The 17219-nt window shown below is 39.4% G+C and overlaps 1 long non-coding RNA gene across 1 annotated transcript; it reads right to left on the bottom strand.

Annotated features, from left to right (window-relative positions):
• Positions 1-1042: 1042 nt before the first annotated feature.
• Positions 1043-2241, bottom strand: LOC122871326. Its single transcript, XR_006376841.1, has 4 exons — positions 2080-2241; positions 1513-1916; positions 1232-1384; positions 1043-1144 (listed from the first exon to the last, which is right to left on the bottom strand). It is a non-coding gene; the product is annotated as an uncharacterized LOC122871326 (long non-coding RNA).
• Between the last annotated feature and the right edge of the window lie 14978 nt (positions 2242-17219).

Consider the following 17219-nt stretch of genomic DNA (forward strand, 5'->3'; position numbering starts at 1 on the left):
TAATTGTAAAGCTGTATTACGAACATTTCTTTGCATAGAAATTAATAGGGGTTTCCTGAACCTCACTCAAAAGCAGGGTTGATCTCGATCTTTCAAGAATTTTTCCAAAACAAAGGGTCATTGTCACGTGTGATTTCAGCTTAGAAGACCAGCATGGAAACATGTATTTCCCAATGAAATCATTTGCTATGGCTTGGCTTAACCAAGTCATGAGTTGTGGGCATTTTGAAAACAATACCCTGAGCTTTCATTTTGCAGTCTAAAATTATAACACAGGGCTAAACTGTTAGACTGCTTTCTATACAAGAGGGTTTAGATTACTTCAAGGCTAAGTACAAAAAAGTGAAATTCCTTTCACATACCTACCAGCTGAAAGCCTCTTCTAATGATTATTTTAAAATGTGTTCTCTCCTCCAAGTTAATTAATTCAGTTGCATATGGCAACTTAAGTAACTAACCTCTTTTCCCCCTTTGTTTCCTTTATCTGTTGAATAGCAAGGAGATTGTGAAAATAATAGAAGAAAATAAATAGATTGATTGTATTACATAAAAAAATTAAACATACATCTAAGGTATGTTTTTTAAGGTATAAGGTAGAAATCAATAATCAAAAAGATCTTAAATATTAAATTGCTGTCCTGCTCTTTAGAAGGCCAGTCATTTTGTCAATGAGTCTTCTATAATGTTATTGTTTGTTGAATCTGTCCATTTTTTGACAAAAAAAACTGTTAATGGAGCAGAGTGTCAGCATGAAAATGTAAAGGGATGCCACCATATAACCTTTGCATTTGCTGTAGAAATGCTGCCTCCAACTATCCGGTCAGTGTTTGGTGTGAGGGCAGCATCTCAAGAGTGACATGAATGAAGAGAGGCCTTAAAATTAATAACAGAACATTACTTTCTGACATTCCAGTACTTCTTCTTGCAACAAGCATACACAATTAATAATGCCAACAGTGTCTTTCTCAGGTCGGTGGTCAAAGAGCGATCTTTTCTACAAATGTAAGAAAATATGACAAAAGTAATAAAAATGTGTTACCTGTAGAACTTGTTCAGGGATGAGATTAATGCTGTACAGATGAGTCACTTCTTCTAAAAATTATGGATGGATGTACAGATGGTTCTGTGGAGTGCTAAGCTGGTCCTGACAAGAGAAAGCAGAAGGTTGTTATGATAAACTGAGGACTATGAAACAAAACATGTTTGTACATAATACACAATAATGAAATACCTTAAACACTGCTACAGGACAGAAAATCCCAGTGTTATTTTGCATGGACATTTTGGCAAGATGCATGATGTTCAGCTTGTTTTCATTGTTTAGCTCTCTGTGCAGTCCTGAGTTTCTTCACTGTGATGTTCAGGGATCACAACAGATGGCGGCCTGAAGGAAGAAGTTAATGTAAATGACAATGTTATACTCCTAGCTGTAACATGTAAGTCAGGAGCAACAACAGTGTCATCAAAACATTAAAAAGCTAATTTTTAAATTTATAAATAAAAAAGCAATACCTTATGCTCTGTTGTAAAGAAACTTTGGCACTGGCAGGAAGAATACATGTGTACATGTAGTCCAGCAGGGATGGGTCTGCTATTGACTGACAGTTAATCATGATGTTGTTGCAGCACTGGTCTGTGGCAGCATGATGTTTTGGTTGTGGTATTGACTCGTTCAGTGTCTCAGAGCCACCAAGGTTGGCAGGTGTTATCTTGTCGTCTGCATTGAAGAATGACTGGGACTGCCACGAAATGTCTGTATGGTCCAGCAGTAATGTGTCCATTTTACAGTTAAGATGGTGCTGTGGCTGGTCTGTGGCAGCATGATGTCTTGGTTGTTGCTAATCCTCATAGTGCTGGAGGAGGTGAGGCCAAGGCTGGGAGGTGTTGTTACAGATAATACAGGAAAACTATGTATCCTTTTCAGGGAAAAGCAAAGTAATCTAAGTTATAATCTTTGGCAAGGTCACCTGCCCTGCCAGAAAGTGTAGTGGGTGGGATGTAAATGTTGTAAAAGCTTCAACAACAATGTGGTTACCTAAAAATACAACACAATGTTCTGTATATTTTTGTCATACCTACCATTTTTTAAGACCTGCAGGAAGATATGAAGGAACTGCTGACATGGAAGACCTGCTGACATGAAGGACCTGCTGATATGAAGGACCTGCTTGACATGGAAGACCTGAAAGACCTACTGACAAAGGACCTGCTGATGAAGGACCTGTTGACATGAAGGACCTGCTGACATGGAAGACCTGCTGGAGGAACAATACATGCATATGACAAGTACTATTTTAATACTGTACCAGAACAGAGATGCTGCTGTGGTCTAAACATAAAATGAGGTTCAGCAGTGTGTTATTCCTTGAAGCCTTGCAGGTCAGTTTCTCTAAGGTACATTACAATGGTCATATCACGTTTGGAAGTGGAGATGCTCTGGTCCACCCTCCCTCAGAGCCTCAGAGAGACTGAGGCAGCCTGGCAAGGTGCTAAAGCCTGGCTGCACAGAGGATACCCATATACCCCTTTCATCATTGCACATTTAAATAATTTTGTGTTTTAAATTAAACCGCTGAAAGACATGGAATGGAGATGGAGGACCTGCTGATATGTAAGATATTTTAAATAAAACTGTTATTAAAACAGAATTATTCAGTTCTTTTTTTTCTAATAAACTATTTTGTTAGTATCTGCACTGAACATTTAAATTCAGTGAAAAGTCCTTTGCATTTTCTTTATCTTTAAAACTCTGCTGACTTCTTGACTGACTTGAATGTTGGAGAACGTTATACAGTATACAGGGTAATAGTGATAACTGTGGTATGTTTGCAGAATATAAGAATGGAGACGTTGCTCTCGGTGTGAGATGAAAATGAGATCCAGCAGTGTGCTCTCTGTGGTTGCAGCAGTGATGAGTTGACCATATCTCCGAGATTGAAACAGCTTCAGTATTGGCTTCTTAGCATTTGACAAAAGGTTCTCGTTAAAATCTCCACAGACAATGATGGGTTGATGATCCATGATCTCTAAAGTGTCCAGAAGGCTTCCCAGGTTTGACAGAAATGGTCTTACACTGTAGTCAGGAGGCTGCAATCAGTGCACTCACTGGGGCTTCCACCTTTAAAATCACAAACTCAAGATCGGTTACATTATGTATATACTGTTTCTCAAATACTCAAATGTGGCTTTTCACATAAATAGCAACTCCACCACCTGCTCTGTAGGCCCTCTGTGGAAAAGTTATGCAGGACAGTGTCATAGTTTGAGGTTTTGTCCTGTTTCCTGTTTTATTTTGTAGTGTTCTCCTCCCCTTGTGTGTCTTGTGGTTTTACTTCCTGTCTTTGTTTGCTTTCCCTCCAGTTTAGATTGTAGGCCCCTCCTTGATTGATTGCACCTGTGTCTCGTTTCTCACCTACCTTAGTGTATTTAGTCCGGGTCTTTTCCTTTGTTTGTGGTTGGGTTGTTGTTGTCGTGTGCATTATTGCAAACGATCCAATTACGAGACCTTGCTGCACATCAATGTTTCTGGTGAGCATGACACAAGCACCTTCAGAAACATTAAGTGTATCTGGTAACTCGTTTCTGTTTCCTTTTTAAAAAGGTTTGTCTTGTTTTGTTATCCTGCCACAGAGTGCAGTGTTGTGTTGTGTGAAATGTTAAAGGCTGCTGTTCCAGTGAAAACAGTCAACAGGACAGTAAGTTTTAAAATGTCAGCATCATTGTGTCTTGGTAGTTTGCACAGTGTCTTAGATGCCTCTGAATGGATGCATTTTATTAGATGTGACTTCCCTGTTCGAGCACTGCCGTTTATGTAAAAAGCCACAGACTCGCTTTATACACCACTCTTGAACTGCATAGAATACACAGGCTTGCTCCTGGTTCAGATTCTGAAACATTTGCCATAACAGTGCAGTATCTGTTGCAGTGACCTCTCTGATGTCTCTGGATTCTGTAACAGCATTAACCTGAAGGCTGTAGTCTCGCACATTTTCTTGTTCATTTACACAGTCTGGTTGTCTTGCCTGAAGTTCTAAAATACACTCCAACCTCACTACTTCAGATTCAGGAGCAAGGTTCGACCAGGACTTTCCTCCACTGGAGGGATGCTCCCTTTTTCCAGCGGTCAAGTCTTCCTCCTCCTCTCGCCGCAAGTTTCATCACCTGTTTCCCCTCGCTCTTCCTCTTCCTCTTCTCTGCCCCCCAAAAACAGCCACACACCCTCTGCTGTCACTACCTCCCCCTTGTAGACTGATCATAGTGCTGCTATCTGGAGCCCGGATCCCTCTAGTGCCACTTTTAACATTTAACAACTTAATAAAGATCCGGGCCAGAACCCTACCTCCAGTCTCAACCTCAAATCTGAAGCGGCACAGACTTTTTTTAAGATGGCTCCTCTCAATGTAAGATCCATTTCTAACAAAACGTTTATTTTAAATGATTTTATCTCTTCTACTGATTTAGACTTTATGTTTTTAACTGAATCCTGGTTACGTCCTGGTGATCACAGTCAGCTGGCTGAATTGTGCCCTCCTGATTTTGACTGCTTTAGTTGCTCTAGGGTCTGTGGTCGAGGTGGGGGCCTTGTTACTGTCTATAGGAAGCATTTTAAGTGTAACTTCATAGCTTGCAATGATTTTTCCTCCTGTGAAGTGCTCATGTTTAAACTTGGCGGCCCCCTCCCAGTCATATTTGCTATTATTTATCGCCCCCCTAAACCAGCTGGCTTCTTCTTGTTGGAACTCCCTGATTTTTTATCCAGTCTTGTGTTAAATTATGATAGAATTCTTCTTTGTGGTGATTTTAATATTCATGTTGATGACTCCTCTAATGCCCTTGCTGCTGATTTTTTAAATATCACTAACTCTTTTAACTTTCAACAACATGTGTCTGGCCAGACCTAGTCTTTAGTCTGGGCCTGAAAACCCCATCTGTGGAAATCAGGGACATGTTTCTATCTGATCACCTATGCATTGTTTTTAACTGTGAATTACAGGCTGCTAGTACTGAATTATCCTGCTCTAAGTACACACATGCTCTTAATGAGCATAGTGCCTCATAATTCTGTACACTGTTCAATTCTTCTGGCAATGTCTTTCCTGATTCCTCCAACACCAACGATTTGGTTGATTCTTTTAACTACCTGTGTTCTTCAACCTTAGATCTCATAGCTCCTCTGAAAAATAGATCAAACTCAAAGACTAGAAAACAGCCATAGTTAAATGACAGTATTCAAAGCTGTAAAAAGAAATGCAGAAGAGCAGAACGCAGTTAGAAGAAATCAGGTCTCCAGGTCCACTTTGTGGCCATGAAAGAGTTATTACGCCTTTATAACAGGATGGTAAAGGATGCAAGAACATGTCATTGCTCTGCACTTATTTCTGCCCATCAGCACAACCCCAGATTCCTATTTAAGACTGTGGATCAGTTAGTTAACCCTGCCTCTCCTTGTGCCCCTGCTGAGTGTGATGCTGATTGTGAAAAGTTTCTTTTGCACTTTGCTGGAAAGGTGGAGTTAATAAGATCTGATATCACCCCAAATCCTGCATTTTTAGATGTGGATCACCCCCTCAGGGATTTTTTGAGCAATTTTTCTGCTGTTACGCTGCCTGAACTCACAGACATCATGTCTCTTATGAGAGTATCCTCCAGCCCTCTGGACAAAATCCCAACTAGGTTTTTATTGGAAGTTATCGATTGTATTGCGCCCCTTTTACAAATTATTTTTAACAGCTCGCTGTCTACTGGCTGCATCCCTGATTTCTTTAAAACAGCTTGTGTCCAGCCAGTCCTAAAAAAAAACCTGGACTTGATCCCACCCTCCTGGATAACTAATCCAATCCCCAAATTGCCTTTTATTTCGAAGATTCTCAAAAAACTTGTATCTAAGCAGCTTCTTGCTGCTGTGGAAAACAATAATACCTTTGAAAAGTTCCAATCTGGCTTTCGTCAACACCACAGCACTGAGACAGCCCTTCTCAAAGTCACCAATGACCTTTTAATGAATGCAGACGCAGGCATGTGTTCAATTCTTGTGCTGTTGGACTTAAGTGCTGCCTTTGATACAATTGATCATGGCATTCTTTTAGATAGACTGAGGCACTGGGTGGGCATATCTGGCACTGCACTGGACTGGTTCTCATCTTATCTGTCCAATAGGAAATTCTGTGTCAGCATTAATAACTTCATGTCATCCTTCTCCCATATCAAGTACGGTGTGCCTCAAGGTTCAATTCTGGGACCAATACTGTTCTCTTTGTACATGCTTCCTTTGGGTGATGTAATCCGCAGAAATGGTATTTCTTTTCATTGTTATGTGGATGACACGCAGTTGCACCTCCCTGTCAAGCTCACTGTCCTCAGTACACTGAGGACAGCCTGTCTGACATAAAAAATTGGATGTTGACAAACAAATACTGCCATCTACTGGTAACCTGTCACAACATATCAAGCTTATTACAAGAAATCTTTGTGTCCCGTTTGATAGTAATTTATGTTTTGAGCAATATATCACTAAGCTTGATGCAGAAACTGTTGTACATGCTTTTATCTCCTCACACCTTGATTATTGTAACAGCCTGTTCACTTGTCTTAATCAAAAAACTTTGACACGACTGCAGACTGTACAGAACTCAGCTGCTTGGCTGTTAACCGAGACCAAGAAGTACGACCACATAACACCTGTTTTAGCCTCTTTACATTGGCTCCCTGTTGGTTTTAAGATTGATTTTAAGATCTTGTTGATTACTTTTAAGGCTCTTCATTGCCTGGACCCAGATTATATTTTAGACCTTGTAATCCCTTATGAACCTTCACGTAGTTTGAGATCTTCGGGCAGGGGTCTCTTGTCTGTTCCTGAGTCCAGGATGGAAAACTAAGGGGGACAGAGCTTTTGCTATCAGGGCACCGAGGCTCTGGAACAACTTGCCCGAAGAAATTAGGTTGTCTGAGTCAGTGTCTTCGTTTAAGTCTCGTCTCAAAACACATTTTTATCTGAAAGCATATCCTGATTTTACCTGAACTGGCTGTTTATTTTATTGCTTTTGTGTATTTTATTTCTTTATATCTTGACATTCACTGTGGTATTTTATTTATCTTGTTGTGAAGCACTTTGTACTTTGTTTTGATAAGTGCTCTATAAATATAGTTTTATTATTATTATTATTATTATCCACAAATTTTCACTATCTGGTGTTCTGTTTTCCAGGTATGAGAGTGGATGACTGATTCTTACTACACTGTCATCTGTTAGTATGAATATGACACAGCATTAAGACTTTTTCATGTTTAAACCACATCAGCGCGTCACACACTCCTGAGCACTGACTTTTCTCTTTTTTGAGTATGCCTGCATGATTGCCATCATTTCATCACATTTATTAACACTGTCCATGGTGGAGTTCTCGATGACTGTTTTGAGGTCCTGAGAAAGCCCTGCCTCTTACTTTATGTAACTTGTTATATAAATTATGCATGTATATGGGTTCAGTATATACTGAATATCCATATTTGCATTCCAGGCTTCAAGCAGATATGGATTATATCCATTTACCCAGCAGTCCTTTGGATCACGCTTCAGTATCACTGTGCCAGGAGCTGTTCTGAACTCAGGGAGGCAATTTCAGGTTCATTCAGCAGCAGGTTCAATGGTGTGAGCTTTGCCTTTGCCATTTCCAGTTCCAGTGAATCATCATTGTCTCCAGGTCTTGTTATCATTGTCTTTCTGGAGGGTGATTTGGGAAATCCAAATCTGCAACCAGTGCTGAGATTTTTGAAACATGTCTTCGAAATATTTTCGCTTTGAATTTGCACTTCTGTGACTTTCTTGTGCAGGTCCGGTTGTGTATGTGGATCAGGTAGTTGAGCACTGATGTATTTAGACACAAAATCCAACACAGATCATCATCTTCCTCAAACAGAGGTGTACCTTCTTCCTATGGGAGGCAGTGTATGTGTGGGCTTCCTTTATGCTGAAACTCGGCATAAAGGAATGCCAATTGGTTGTGCGGGAGACAAGATTAAATCTCTGAATAATGCCTCAACACGTTTATCAAACATGCACATTGCTGTCACAAGATTGCAATATGTCAGACTTTGTGGACCAGTCGAGCTCATCAAAGTTGACTTCTTCACCCTGCTGAGTCTTTATTGCCTCAATCACTTCAGACCGATGCATTTCTCTTTCTCTCTCAAAAACACGGCAGTGGCGGATGGCCGCCCACCATTGAGTCTGGTTCTGCTCGAGGTTTCTGCCTCTTAAAGTAAGTTTTCCTTGCCACTGTTGCCAAATGCTTGCTCATGGTGGGATTTGTTGGGTCTCTGTAAATGATATTATAAAGAGTACAGTCTAGACCTGCTCTATAGGACATGTGCAATGAGATAACTTCTGTTATGAATTGGCGCTATATAAATAAAATTGCACTGAACTGAATTTCAGCTGCAGAAAATGTGCAAAAGAATGTAGAAGTTCCCAGCTGTCTGATCATGGCAAAAAGATATTTTGTTGTTCTCTCCCAATAGGCTGGTGTCCCTCTGAGTGACTGCATGAATCTGACTGCATATTTATGCTGCACAAGTTTCTCAACCTCTCGTTTATCTTAATTAATTTGTGTCTCTTGCAAAGGGATCATCAATAAAGAAGAGCCTCATTTTGAAATAATTACTGGCCGTTACTTTTATGCATCTCTGTTCATCCAGTGTGTTTTGACCCATAGCAAACTGTACAGGGAAAGCCATGGTCTCTAGTTTAGGTGTTCTGAAAAAGGTAACTGGACTGTTTTCTTCAGCAGGTGCAACAAAGTAGATTCCTTCAATAAAACACAATATTTCCTCTGCAACATCAGCTGGCTGAAGACATGACTCAAGAGCAAAACCGCCATTAAGCATGTCACCTTCCTGTTCTGCATCATCTCTTTGCTCCTGTAGTCATTGGTCATTGTGAGGTAGCACATCAGTTTTTTGTTGCTAATTTTCAGGATCACTCTGTCTCATGAAGTGCACTAGTTTCACATCTGTCAATTTCCATTAAATCATAATCATCACCCTCCATTGTAATATCCACATCATCATCCTCGTCAGGAGGTGTTGGGTCACATAACTCAGCATCATCTGTGATAGTTATGTCCTCATATCATGGGTGGATCTGTTTCAGTTTATGTAGCACCTGAATAGGTTTGGACAGTCTGAAACAGCTTTTGTCCTCCATAGCACAATTGTTTTATTCTCATGACTTGAGACACACTTCTCATTAGGGGTAAAGCATTCACTGTTTCTTGTACCTCAGATGGGACACATACAACATTACCACGTGTTGATCTCTGTTGGCCTTTTGAAAAGAGGTATAATCTTAGCAAATGGTATGCACTTGGCTATAAGATGCCTCTCATGTTCAGATCGCACAGTTCAGGTGGAATATCAGTAAGCTCCAAGTTGTTAGCTACAGTAAGGGTTGGCATGGCTCCCTTTTTAAGATGAATATGGCAGGTGTAATATATCCACTCTCCTTCTCTCATCAGGCACCTTACACTGTTGTTCATTTGTGCAGCCATTATCACAAACATGAACAAACTTTCCTGTCAGACATGCTGCAACCACTTCTGGATTTATTATATTTATATTTTGACCATATGCACGATCGTACTTGGTTTGGAAATGAGGCTTTGTGACATACTGTGCACACATTAAGTGGAACTGTTCTTTTTTTGGGACTTGAAAACTGATATTGCCTCATTGATCAGTGTTGTCAGTCTGACGTGTTTGTCTAATAATCTGTCTGTATTTTCTTTTTATTCCCATTGCACATCTCATGTTATGCACTATTCTAAATGCAAGGTTGCTTCTATACTTTCCCCGCATTAGCTGTTTCATGAATTGTTTCTGTTTAAACCTGAACATTGTTTCCTTATCATAATACTGAGTAATATAAGATTTTTGCCTGTCCTTAAATCTTTTCTGTAGCGAGATGGGAATGTACTGCTTCTGCTTGTCCTTAAATCCACTGTCTGTTTTGTAATGCATGTTGATGTGTTGCTTCCTCCTTTGTCTGAATTCATCATTTTGTTTGTATTGCTTGTTTAACTTTTCCTTTTTCCCAAGTTTCTGATTGGTATTTTGAGCTTCTGCAGAAGCCACTGTTTTCCTCATAATTTTTCTCTTTTGATTTTTGCCATATTTTGACAAAGTAAAATAAGTGAAATATCTTGTGAGATGTTGTCTGAGACATCATTGACAAAAGTATTCATCAATGTACATCAGCTAAGTTGGATGCCTGGGGAGTAGTAGCATGATGTAATGAAAATTAAATTATGTTGAATTCACTTACAGGTTTGGGCATCGCTGAACATGACTGGAATGTCTTGTTGTCTCATGGCTGAAACAGAAGTAGACACATTCTGGTGATTCCTGGAAGATCCGTATTTAGCAGAAGCCTGTTTCCTCGAGCGAGGTTTGGCAGCCTGTGATCTCCTCCCTTTTTTTGGCATGTTTCAAACAAACAAAAAATACAGTGATTTTATACACTTCAAACTTTCACTTATGTACTATAAAGTGTAGGAAATAATACTTTTCAATACAGTATTTTGTATAATAACAGCTTTATTGGCCCACTTCATATTATAAATGTAAACAGTATTTGTTAAAAAGACTTATTATATTACATTAGCTACAGTAACTGAATCACAGGATACCTCATATATTGGTAACTATGTCCAAAAAGGCAACAAATACAAGGGTAGCAATAACAATTGCACCACACAATATGTAGGCGCCCTAGTGCACTACAGCAAACTAATAAGAGGTTAGTTACTGTGCTGATTTGCAATTCTGTATGAACAACACACTAGAGCTTTAAGACAGGTATGTATTCCAACCAGTATGACAAGAAACAGCCAATATTAGGAGACCAAAATAAGGAGAAAGGGGCGCTTGCGCTAAATTGTATGTGGATAAACAACCAGTATGAGGTCAATCTGAACAGGATTAGCTGGATTGCAAAAATCTGAGGAGGATGTGGCACATGCGCCAAATGTGAGGTGGGTCAAAGTGGCACGTGCGCCAAATCTGAAGAGGATAAACTGGTGCGTGCACCAAATCTGAAGAGAATACTGTGGTATAGTTCAAAGTGGTGCATGCATGAGTCAGAGGAAGTTCAATGTAGGCGTGTGCCAAATCACACACAGAAAGCTCACTGCAGATTTAAACTGATGTATCTAATTTAAATAAAATTTATTTTCTTTCATGTTGACATGCAAAAAACACATTCATTTTTACATGTAGTAGGCTACACTAAATACCTTACAGCCTTACCTTAAAATAGATGAATTATTCTGTCAATTGTCAGATTAACTGATGTAGACCACATAATTTATTTCATTATTGAAATAACAATACTAAGTAGTTAGAAAAGCCACTGTATTTGTAAAGCTATACTGTAATATACAATAAACATACTCTGTGTGAATGTTTCCTTTTTTGTCTATGCTGTTACTATACCATACAAAGCACATACTGTGGTGTGAAAAAGTGTTTGCCCCCTTCCTGATATCTTTTTTTGCATGTTTGTCACACTTGTCTCACAATGTTTCAGATCATCAAACTAATTTAAATATTAGTCAAAGATAACACAAGTAAACACAAAATGCAGTTTTTAAATGAAGGTTGTTATTATTAAGGGAAAACAAAATCCAAGCCTACATGGCCCTGTGTGATTATAGTGATTGCCCCCTAAACCTAATAAGTGTTTGGGCCACCCTTAGCAGCAACAACTGCAATCGAGCGTTTGCGATAACTTGCAATGAGTCTTTTACAGCGCTGTGGAGGAATTTTGGCCTTTTAATTTTAAGCAACACAGATTAGCTTAAATTTTTGAGTTCTCAGACCATTTTCACAATTGAAAATGACTTCCGGATGGGAGCCGAAACGTCTTGATTCTGAAAACAGTGTCCAGATGACTAAGACTGAAACCTTTTCTACGATGGAACACTCCTGGACGAATGAGGGACTACACCGTCTTCCCTTAATAGTAACAACCTTCATTTAAAAACTGCATTTTGTGTTTATTTGCGTTATCTTTGACTAATATTTAAATTAGTTTGATGATCTGAAACATTTAAGTGTGACAAACATGCAAAAAAATAAGAAATCAGGAAGGGGGCAAAAACTTTTTCACACCACTGTATGTCTGATCAGGGCAGACCAAGGCTAAGGGTCATAACAGTTGCATCTGTACCACACTCCTCTTTGAGGAACTTCACATCCTTTAATGTATCCCAGATAAGGGACAAGCTGCCCTGCTGCACCTTCAACTCCCAGTATGTGACTAATCAAATAAAGCTTGCAATGAGAAAGACACTGCTGGTAAAATCACTGGGATATTCATGTTACTTGTGACCCTGAATCTATGAGGCATCTATCTGACACTGGACACCATCTAGCCATGCTGTTGCTTCCAGGGTTTCCCCACTAGGCCTGGAGGTATCCCAGACTCTTGCACTACATGAGTGTATTGCCTGCACTCTCTCTTTGCTTTGTTTTGTCATTTTAATGGAACTTTCCCCATGCTCATCTGCTGTTCATTCCACAACAGCAGCTATTTCCTGTTTAAAGGTTCATTTGGGGTGGTGCTGACTAACTGTGCCTGATACTTATTCTTGTGTCTTTGTACTAGTTTTTGTTGCACCAACTCGGAATTAGAAGGATTGTTACAGTTGGCTAGGTAATGTGACTCCTTCCCACAGTTGTAACAGAAACCCCTCAGCTTATCATCTTTTGCTAGTGTCTTAAGTCTCAGTTCAGTGTGATTTTGCCCACTCTTTTCCTTTGTTCTTGTTCTTGGATAAATTGCTTTAGCTGTTGAGTGTCTGCCCGCCCTGCCTCTATTCAATCAAATGCACTGACACTGAATAACTTTGTCTGTGGACAATTATTGACTTCACACCGAGAATGATTTCACAAACACACAGTAACTCTTTTGTAATCCGAATATTATTTACAGTTCAACAATACGATGTAACAATGTCACATTCTTTACCCAAAAAAAGTAAAATAATAATAATGATAATAATATATATATATATATATATATATAATATTCTGGCCAAAAATAAAATGTAAGTTCAGCTGCAGCTGTATTCCTTTAAATACCTATAGTTGTTTTTTATTTTAGTTGTGCACAACACTGTACCCTTTTAGCTCAGTCCAAAAAAAAAAATTCAGAGGCAATCCTCCAAGCCCCACATGATGGAAGGATCTTACTGGTGTAGTAGTAGGAATGGAGTCCAAACTCAAAAGACTCCAAAACTAGCAAGGCGGCCAGTCTTAGCTATCTCTCAGTACAATTTTACGGTAACATTTAGCCTACTTTTAAACTCATAAAGAACAAATAAACAATTCAAAATAAACAAGGCATATAAGCTTACCTAATTTCAGCAGATAAAAGTTTCCAGACACATTTTCTTACAGAGAGCCAACTAATGTTATTGTTTCTCCCTCTGCAGCAGGCTCAGAAAAGAAATACACCAGCGCAACAGCTGCCACCAGGATAATTTCACAAAGTATATAGTGGCTTAGCCTGGGCAATGTGTGTCTGATTATGAAGTGAAATAGGAAACTCAGACTTTCTGTTGTGTTCAGGTTAACTTGGATGGATATATTAAATGTCCTAATATGCTGACAAATATTGATCACAACATCACATCACTCCTGCTAATGAGTTTTAAATACAACCACCAAATTTGGGGTGGGTTACAGCAACATATATTTAAAAAGCATATGTTCTCATATGTAGCAAAAATATTAGTATTGTATTTATGTAGGTGTGATATTTTATTTCCAAACCATCATCTCTCGCACCAGTACAACAGGAAAACCAATGGAGTTAAAAAAACGACGGAGGACTAAAGACTTTATTCACATCCCAATCTATCCCATCCTTCTGGATTAAAGTTAAGGGAGAATACCCAGAACTTGGCACAATGGCACTGAAGACATTGTTGCTATTCCCATCCACACACTTGTGTGAGGCTGGATTTTTAGCTCTGACCACCACCAAAACAAGGCTCTGCAACAGATGGATGTTAGAAACACACTGCGCTTGTCACTCACACACCTAACACCACGCTATAACCACCTTGTCTCCAGAAATCAAGCTCAGGGCTCACATTGATGATTTGTGTGTTTTGTACAGTAGTTTAGATTGCATTATGCTTTTACTATAGATCCAGGTAAGGTCTCATTATTGCTGCACGTGTTGTGGATGATTTCAATAAATTAATTGTTAAATGAAATATGGATTTATCATATAACCCGTCTGTGCACTTCGTAAAGTGATTAATGCCAATTTTGTTGTGATGTATGACACTACTGAAGAACTGTATTAGAACATATAAGGTGTGAAGAAATGAATTAGTGTATATAATGTATGAAACTATTAAAGTTTTTAAAAAATACACCCCTCCTGTCCTCAAAACACCCCGAGGACAGGAGGGATCAGGTTTTTTCCTGGCTCCGTTAGAATGAGATCATGAAAAGTTTTTGGTACTTTCCAGAGCCCAGTTATAGTGTCAGAAAATTGGTCTGAACCATCTGAGACAGGGAAAATCTGCTTTTTTTCTGGTTCTGTTAGAATAAGATCACGGAAAATTGTAGGCATTTTCCAGAGCCCAGGTATATATGCACATTGTTTCTTGGAAAAGTTGGAATATTCTTAGAAAAATAGGTGGAGAATCCACCAGAGAAGGAGGGATGTTTTTGATCTATAAAACACAGTGTACAGAGCTGTGTGTTCAGTTCGCTATCAGTACCGGACTACCGTTTATCTCTTGTGACAGAATAAACTGTGTTGCATTGAACTCTGATCTTCTCCAGTGACTTATTTTGAGTGTCTCTAGTTTTTGTTCATCTGAGTTATTGGTAAAGGGTTGGAAAAAGAAGCCAGACTCATTCTTTGGCCCAGGCAAGGACTTCTGTGATCCGACATTAATGGCAAAGCCAGCGCAGGAGAGATAAAAAACCTGACGACTCTAGCCAGGGTGGATTGCCTGCATATCAGACCAGTGGCCACAATAAATCATAAGTAAGCAGAGAATTTTTTTCTTTCTGCAAATTCTGAGTGTGTCTGTGTGCAGCGGTGAGAAAAATCAGAATGTCTCTAAAAAAAACCCAGATAGACATGAATATGAAAAAACTGTTAAAACTTTGAATACACACACTGAAACAACACTGTGTATGAACTAAAATCACTGGTGAGATAAGAGTTTAATGCAAATTTAGGTTTAATGTGTGTCTAGTGATATATGTGAAAGTTTAATGTGTGTCTAGTCATATATGTGAAAGTATGCACCATGGAGCTGAAAGAATGGGTGAATTATTGCTGACTTGTGTTTGCTGAAGGAATGATTTGGTTGTCTGTGCAAGCTTCAGTGCAGAGCTGTCAGCAGTGAAGCGAGTGGAAACACCTGGTGACCTACATACTGTAGATAAGGAGTGTGGGTGTGTGCCATAAACAACACGTCTCCACTTCCTCCCACTATACAAAAGTGAAGCCAAAATATCCCAGATACAGGAGCTGCCATCTTGAGCTTTTGACAACATTTTCAACCAGAGTCTGCACAGTAGTGATTGGAGTTGGAGCCGCAGTATCAAGGTCCCGCCCATACACCCGGCCTCAGCTGTCAATTATGACGTGACACCCCCTTTTTATAGCATCAAATAACTAATTAAAACCAAACATAAGAAAAACAAACACTTGAACATACATCAGTGTGATAAGAACGACAAACGATAAAATGACAGAAACCATCTTTGGGAAAAATGTATTTGGCACGTACTTTGAGTTTTTAGCTTGGCTCATGTCGGCATTGGCCAGAAAAGTGTATATAGTTGTGTAATGTGTGGGAATGCTGATAAAGTGAGTAAGTAGTTAACTGTAAATAGTAAAAAGGAGGTGTATGCATTAAAATCTTAAAACTGTGTTTAGCTAACTGTACATATTTTTGTGAGTTGACAGATATTGATGGATGAGGGTAATAGTAGTGAAGACGAGGTGATATTACTAGAGCATATTACAGACAGAGAAGCTGTAGAGAAACAGGGAGTAAGGACACACTTTTAGTTGGAATGAGCCTACTATGGTAAAGAGGGCATAGAGAACTGGCAAGACAGCATGAAATTAATCAGAAGCTTTGGCAAATTACTAAAATAGCTCATTTGTCACTAGTACAGGAGGAGTTTCTTGTTGTACTGTGGAAAGAATCGATACGTAGTTTGTGGACTGCAACAGCATTGCCACGAGTGCTGGAGCTGCTTTGTAACGATCCTAGTGCAGTAGCTACAATTCCATTGAGTCCAGTATTTGGACTGCCAGCAGGGTTTTGAATAGCAGGATGAAACCGAATAACATTGAATCCATGGCTGCGTGTCACCGTTGTCCCCAGAAGAGTTAAATGGGAGATAGGTAAATTGGATTGTATTGTCAAAACCCCGGCAGACGACGGGGCAGAGAGTCTACAGTTTGATTCCACTAGAGAAAAGACATATAAATCAGTTTGTACTGCTGGTAAGATACTTGTGTTTATAAAGACCAGACAAACAGACGAAGAGCCCGAAGTTTCTAGATCTTTAGCTAGCTGTGCAAGACAGGCACAGCTAGCTGAATGAACATCAGGAATGCTACAATGGCCAAAAGAAGGCACCTTTGAAGGAGCCTGCTGCGATGAAGTGTAAGCCAACATAAAACATTATAAAGCAAAAGACACAAGCAATGCATGGGAAGGCAAGCATACTAGGTGGAGAGAAGTGTTAGGGTGGTTTAGACAGGCAGCACATAGAACTATATACACACACACACCACAGATGCAGGCACTGATGAGAAATAAGAAAGTGCAGGAGAAAGACAAGGGAAAGAAAGAGTTAAAAGAACAAGAACAACAACCCACTGCTCCTCCGTGGCCAGTCAGGCCGCTGCCATGCTCCCCTAGTAAGAAATTGATCAAAGTAGCGTTACAAAACCTGAAATGTTTTGTATTAGATGATTTAGTGTTATGTGGCAGGAAGGAGAATTTACCTTCTTTTTAAACAAGGCTGCTCTCAGAAGCGTCAAAACAAAAACTGAAAACTGAAAACAAAAGTCTTTCCCGGCGGCGATGGCACATTCATTAAACTACGACCTGTAGCATTCACAGATCTATGGACTATGCTAGTGGGCCCTTAGCCCTCAGGGAAAGATG

Source organism: Siniperca chuatsi, linkage group LG23 (genome assembly GCF_020085105.1).
Source record: "Siniperca chuatsi isolate FFG_IHB_CAS linkage group LG23, ASM2008510v1, whole genome shotgun sequence".
Classification (NCBI taxonomy): Eukaryota; Metazoa; Chordata; class Actinopteri; order Centrarchiformes; family Sinipercidae; genus Siniperca; species Siniperca chuatsi.